Source organism: Triticum urartu, chromosome 6A (genome assembly GCF_056163025.1).
Source record: "Triticum urartu cultivar PI428250 chromosome 6A, HENAU_Tu73, whole genome shotgun sequence".
Lineage (NCBI taxonomy): Eukaryota > Viridiplantae > Streptophyta > Magnoliopsida > Poales > Poaceae > Triticum > Triticum urartu.
In genome coordinates, this window is record NC_141878.1 from 445,983,918 (window position 1) to 445,991,592 (window position 7,675).

The following is a 7,675-nucleotide window of genomic DNA, read 5'->3' on the forward strand; positions in this document are numbered from 1 at the left end:
GCCATAGTGCTTGGATCCATGAACATGATGGCACGCTCTACGTTTTTTCCCCTTTTGCAAGCCTCTTCTCTTCAGTGCAGTCCTACGCTCCTTTCCTTGCACCCACAATCTTGTATGCCTATCGTTAGGTCGATCGCTTTGCAACATGTCTAAGTCGAGTGACGTCAACATTTTTTTCCTTTTTCATATTATGTTTCCTTTTTATTTTTCTTTCTCAAATTTTTCGTCCCTTTTTCTCTTGATTTATGTTTTCTAATACATGAATGTATTTGTACTAATTTTTTGATCACGGATAAAATTAAATAAAATAAGTTAATGTATTTGTGCATGTCTGGAGGGCATGCAACTAGGGTTGCCTGATGTCGGTGGACATGCAGTTGTGCACATTTGTTCGATGCACAACTGCGGTTGTTGTGCGTCGATGTGCTGGCTTGCAACTGTAGTTGTGTGATGGTGTGCAGGCGTGCAACTATAGTGGGGTGCAACCAGTGACATGCAACAGTATTTGCTTGTGAACCGCTGGCATGCAACTGTAGTTCCGTAGCTGACGAGTGTGCAACTGTAATGGCGCACTACATGAAAAAAGGACAAAATAAAAATCACAAAATCAATTAAATAGATACAAAATAACGGATGTAAAATAGATAGAAGGAAACAAAAGACCCATATAGATTTTTCGCGCAAACCTTGCAGATATAGCCTCGACTGAGGCTTAACTAAGTTGAAATTAGAATGAAATTTAGCCGATAAAATAGACCCTTCTTATTGAAGAAATTTCTTTGTCGGGTAAGTTCTGACCAACATGAAAGGTGTAATGATCTGGGCACTTAAGAAGAGAATTGCGTATTAAAGTAAGGCTTCCTTCTTGGCGTTACAAAGAACTGATATAGGGGTGGTCGTTTCTTAGTTCATTCCTTGGTAGAACAAGGCATCTAGCGGTGGGTTCGACTCCCACAGTATTGTACATTTCCAATCAGATTGATACTTTGTTTGACTCAGAGTTCTTACTGTCCATTATAAATTATGTGGCTGTGCAAACCCACTCCTTCATCAAGAAAGGATATTGGCTGAGACGCAAATTGAATTGGCTAAGAGCAGCCTAGGCATGAGAGTGGAAGCAAGTATGACTTCACATACCACTGTGAGCATCTCTGAAACGCTGAGCTAACATATTTTGAGATTACGAAGTTGCCATAAGCGTCTCATTATCAACACAAACATCATCTTCCACGAAACAAAAATCGCCGAAAAGTATGAAATAAATCCAGAAAAATATGAACACCAGCGCCAAAACTAGGAGTTAAATCTTGGCAGGCTTATTTCACCACAAAGAATCCAACCGTACAAGCTACTACGATCAATTCCCAGTCATTTTTTAGAAGATGAAGTTGCAGACCTAAATGTCACATGAAAATTGATTGCTTGGTTGCATGTTGCCCTTTTGTTTGATACTTGGCAAAGAACTGCAAGCTAATGCTTCGTGTCAGATTTTTACAATGGTGCCTACATCTAAGATGGGAACATCAAACAACAAGTAGTTTTAATTACTAGGATAACATTTGAAAATAATGAGTATTATTTAAGTATGACATTAGTTAGGTTGGTAATAGCATATATGTTACTAGTCTATGTTACTAACATCCATAATGAGTAGCAACATATATGTGGTATCATGCAATCCATCATTTGTTTAAATGTATCTCATTTTGACTCGGGTGCGTTATGTTATGGTAAAATATTATGTTACCACAATCATCTCTCTACTCTTTAACTACTTGTCACATAAGCAAATTTTCCATGGGGTGTATTATGTTACTAGCTAACTTACTCCCACCATGACCAGCCTTATGGCAACATTTGGTACCTATGGTTCCCTAGAGCTCTCAACCCCGCTATTGACTGAAAGACATCCTACTTCGAGTAGTTCAATGGTACTTTTTTTGCTTCTTTTATTCTTATCAATATATTCTCCTCTGTATTCGCGCAAAAAATATATTTCCCCTCTAAGAGAGCCCATGATATCTCTTATGTTTGGCCTAATCATGTCTCGCGCCAACGCGAGAGGTAACATGTAGTGTCATATAACACTAAGCTGGATAATTCTTGACTTGGCAAAGTGCATGCAGGCTATTAAAAAGGTTTGGAAATAAAGATAAATTATAGGAGATATATGAAAAAAGGTAGGAATTTATCAGGCTCATGGATAGATGGGCTTGAGTGCTGGCAACAACTCATCTCATATTGGGCTAAAGCCTTTTTTTCGTAGCCCTGAACCACCACACAAACCAATTAATTTTTTGTTATAACAAGAATGATGGCCACTAAACCCATCATTTTTTAAATTTGTCACATATAATTTTCAAAAGGTTTTTAGTAAAAAAGGGGTTTAAGGTAAGGTTGAATAAAACATTATTACATGTGACATTGTGATGCAAGTTCCTACTAATAATAAGAGGAGCTTTGGTGCTTACAAATTGTATGATGAAATGGGTTTGTGGCTATGTTGTGACCATAATTAAGTACTCCCTCCCAAAATGTAAGACCGTTTTGACACATTGCATGTGCATGATCACTAGTTGGGTTATTATGGATTGTGATGAAAATTGCACCAGCATCCTCCACTAGATTAGGAACATGAGCAATCAGGTGTCGATTATCACTACACCCACCACTAGGTTCTCCACAATCCAAAAAATCACGTTTCATGCATGTAGTTGACACATTACCCATGGAAAAGTATGACATAAGCAAAAAAGTATTCAGTTTTGCGTCTTGTAGTTAAGTCACCTTTGGAATCGTTGGGATACAGTTCTAACCAGTATTGAACCACACGTTGTGTAGTTTTGCGTTAGCCCCACACGACCATTCAAACTTGGTGTAATAGTCAAATCTTCCATATAAGCTTCACATTTGAACAATTGCTATTTCAGCTAAAACTCTTCGAGTTTGTGTCACTTGTATTTGCAATCATGTTCATGTACATCCTTCCCTCCATGTAGATCCTTTTTGAATGCCTTGCATTGGGTAGGTACCTAGGAATATACCTAAAGGATCGTTGCAACTATCCAGAATGATATATGATGTTCTTGTCAGCGAACCTGATACTACACATTCCGTAGTAGAGGGCATATGCCCCCTCTATTTTTTCACATTATGTTATATTTTCCCATCTAACTACATACAAGTATACATAGAATGAATGTAGCCAAAACATTGCAAATTCAGTGTTGTTCAATTGACTCTACTTTCCCTTTTACCATGGGTCACATTGAGTCCTCAACAATTTTTTTGTTTGTGCAAATAAAAAGAGGCCAATCATGTGGCAAATTTCCTCAGTATAGCAAGGACCCAAAAACATAAATGTGAGATTCAATTATACCTTCTTGTGAACGTCTCGGTAGTGCACTAAAACGTAAAATTTATTATTTTCAACACTAGCACCTTAGTCCCCCTGATAACCTCTTTTAAACACTATGTGCCATGTCGTGCAAGTAGTTCATTAGCATTTTCATAATGTAATCAAGTTTAACAAAAATATGTTGATTATAATAGTTAGTTGTATTTTATACCCGAGTTAATATAGGTTCATACTTGCAGTAGGGCGGTAGCCTTTTGTTTCTTGTCAAGCTTAAATGAAGTCGCACACTGGATTCTTGCTGGGATCACGACCCCTTTTGACCTGGGACAGTTTGTCCTTGCCTTGATGTGTTGGGTTGTGTCAAACTACCAATCTTGGATCTTGTTGTCCTTTTTGGTTCTTCCTTTTGTGCGCTTCACACTGCCTATTATTTTACCTCAGATAGTTTTTATGCTATTTGAGCCCATTCTGTTACTAGCGGTTTACCCTTCTAAATGAAATTTAGCACCTCTCCTGCTAATTAAAAAACATATTGTGATCTTCTTAGTGAACCCAGGAGTGCACATCTCATAGTAGAGGGCGTATGCCCCCCCCCCCCAAATAATTTATATTTTCTAATATAATTACACACAATTATACATGGAATGAATACAATCAAAACTTTTAAACTTGGGTGTTGTCCAATTGAATCTACCTACCACTTTACCATGGGTCGCTTTGAGTTATGAAAAATCCTTCAAAGTTTCTACAAAATTATGTTTATGCAAAATAAGGGCCAAACATAGACAATTTTCTTATTATAGCAAGGATGCAAGAACAATAAAACTTGAGATTCAATTATACCTTTTTGTGAACATGCCGGGAGTGCAATGAAACACAAAACTTGTCTTTTTCGACGTAGAACCCTTAGTTTCTTTGAGAATTTTATCCACACAGTTTGTGGCATTTTGTGTAAGTCATCATTATAATTTCCATAATGTAATCAAACTGAGTAACAAATGTGTTGAATATAATAATTAATTGTAGTTTATACCTTAGTTGTTGTATGTTCCTACTCGCCTTAGATTAGTAGGCTTCTGTTTAATCACTCTACGAGTCAAATATTTATGTAGAATGGGAGATCATGAAAGACAAATCATAGATAAATTTTAAGAATTACAAGAAAGAATGTCTTACTAGTTTGATGTCAATCCCATGACTCGCGTTCTCAGGATCGACGAGCAATATGAAGTCTTTCGTTGAGCATGATAATAGGAAAACACTTTGAAATCTCCAATTAGAAATGCGTAAAACTTTGAAACTAAAAGGATAAAAAAATCATTAGTACCACAATGCCTTATCACGCAACCTTCCAGTGATGATTGAAGTAGGGAACAAGTAGCCAACTTCTCTAACATCATCGCACATTTGATTATTTGACTCGGGATACAAAAGATTTTGAGATATCAAGAAACATGTAAGCATTTTAAAATTGTCAAGTCCTTTTGGCCAACAATCTAGGAGGTTGGAATATTCTTACAAATTCCAGGTCTGGTTTAGGCTCAATAAACGGCTCAAGGCATTGTAACTATTGGTTGTGGTACTGATCAGGCCTGCGGTCCAGGTTATGAACATTCCATCATCACCATTATGATCCTTAGTTGCGACATTTGTCTCTACTAATCATTAATAGTGATGATTTCATTGTCAAAAATGGAAGCATCATTTGGGGTGAAAAAACATCATTGTTGTGGTGATTAAATTTGTCATCACAAAACCCCAACCACTTGTGTAGCACAAAAGGTACCTTGTATGCACAACGCTCACTATTTACTCATTCATATTGTCCTAGTGGAGGGTGGACTACATAGGAAACAAAACATTGGAGCAACTCTAGTAGAGTTGTTATATCAGACCGATCGACATACACTGGTACGCGTTGGTGCTATACAAACAGTTTTTAACCCCTTTCTGCGACGACATTTGAAACCGTCGCCAAATGAGTGTGGGCGATAGGGGGGGTCCTTCCCTCACGACCCAGAAATCGTCAGGGATAGGCCCTCCTAGGACACAGGCTGGGGCTGTGTGCGATCGGGCGAGGCATCGAAACCCAATCATTTCCGTAGGTATGTACATCCCACACGGTGAATCCTAGAAAAACATTTCCGTAGGTATGTACATCCCACACGGTGAATCCAAGGAATACGTTTCCGTTCTTATGTACATCCAACATAGTCAATCCATGGAAAATGTTTCTGTTCGTATGTATATGACACATAGTCAATTCAAGGAATACATTTCCGTTCTTATGTACATCCCACATAGTCAATCTAGGGAAAACGTTTCCGTTGGTATGTACATCCCACATAGTTTTATGTGTAGGCTCATGTGTGAAAGGTGTAACTATCACACACGCTCTGTCTTGGTTAACTGTTTGCTTTTATCAATTACATCACACATGATTTGATGAAGAAAACTGTGTGGCATTGGGCTATCCATCACAAGCACTTTTACTGCTAGAACCGTTTGCAAAGTTCCATCACACATTTAGCAGGTTTATTAGTTTACAATTAATAATTCCAATATTACGCAAATTCATATTTCATATCGAACAACTGTTTGCCAATTTCATATCATGCACATAAATATATTATAACATCACAGTACGATAGCTACATGAAAACAACACATTAGAACATATAGCTAGTTCAACTTCATAAGAACAATATATTCAATTCCCTAATCGAGACCATCCATGCTTGTCTTATCCACCTCTGCTTTCAGTTCAGTAAGAACCTGTTTTGCACTGGCCAACTAGGAAAGTGCCTCCTCCTTCGCCAACACCATCTTAGCAAAGTCTGATTTAAAAAAAATCTAAGCTCATTCTCCACCTTCCTCTTTTTATCCCGCATCTTCAAATATTCTTCAGCATTGACAACACTTTCTCTAAGCCTACGTCTGTTCTCTTCCTCATACATGCTCCAGAGCTTCGCTAGGCACATCTTCAAAGACTGTGGCCACTCTTGATCAACCCACTCCAAGTAAGAATACTTCCGTTCATCCTATAATATTTAAAACTAGATTAGTAATAATTGTAGGGGAAATGGGTTTATAGCAACATAGAAAATCACCAATGCTTATTTTGAAAAACTGAAGAAACATGTTAATTATGACATATCTTCTCAAAAAGATCAATGTGCAAATGAATTAATTGCTACTGAGACAACAACCAAATTCTGGAACATCAAAAGCTATAATTAACTACAACAATGCTACAAGTTCTTACTCATGTATAGTAAATAAAAAATTGAACATTTTATGAGGAAGTTAAATATAACTGCAACAACATAGCGACAGTGTTTGGATGACAGCAAATTGATACTAACAGGTGTGTACATGCACAAATTTAGTAACATAGAACTAATAGCACTAAGGCCGTCCACTATGTATGGCAAAACTGGTGTAAAGACAACTGTTGCTACATCTCGCACCAGTGCCCTGAACTGGCGAGCCGATGCAGCGGAAAAAATCAGGGACCCAGACGCCGGAGCACGTAGTTTCTCCGATGCCCAGTTCCTTCGTGCCATAAAGATTTAATATTTTACTGCTTGGCTGCTTGGATGTGTGGACCAAAGTTGGCTGCACAAACTGCTGAAGTGGTGCCAAATAATTTTTTAATGGCACCACTGATGAGATGGCAACAATTTAAGATACTAGGTACAAACTGTGACACTGTCTTAGGATGCGTTTGGTTGAAGGTGTGGTATGAATGGGTTGGGACCGTGACAGTGTGTGAATCTCATCTAACAAATGATTTGTAACAACTAAAGATGGTCTAACCTTCTCTGCACATGCCAGAAACTTCCTCCCACTATCCACAGATTCAAACGCAACTAGCTTCATGCATGGAGATTGATGGTGACAATGAGCAGATAGATCTTCAGCCACCCCGCTCCATTCGTTGCCACTGATAGTCCTAGGGAGCTACAAGAGGAAGAAATGACTCAAATCGACCGCTGGGTAAAAATCCTCCATTCCAAGTCATAGCCCGAGAGAGAGAGAGAAGAGACGCATACCCGGGTGGTGAAGGAGTCGTTGCCGGAGGAGGAACCGCTGGAGAGGTCTTTGAAGAAGACCATGGTGACCCGGTGGTAGGATGCGAGACGACGAGAGTGAGGAAGAGGCTATAGCTTAGGAAGGAAAGAAGGAAGGAGGAAACAGGGGAAATGTGACTTGTGGTTGGGAAGAAAAGGGGGTGGGGAAGGGAGGAGGGGGCGGGGGTAGATATTTTTGTTGGGGAACGTAGCATGCAATTTCAAAAATTTCCTACACTCACGC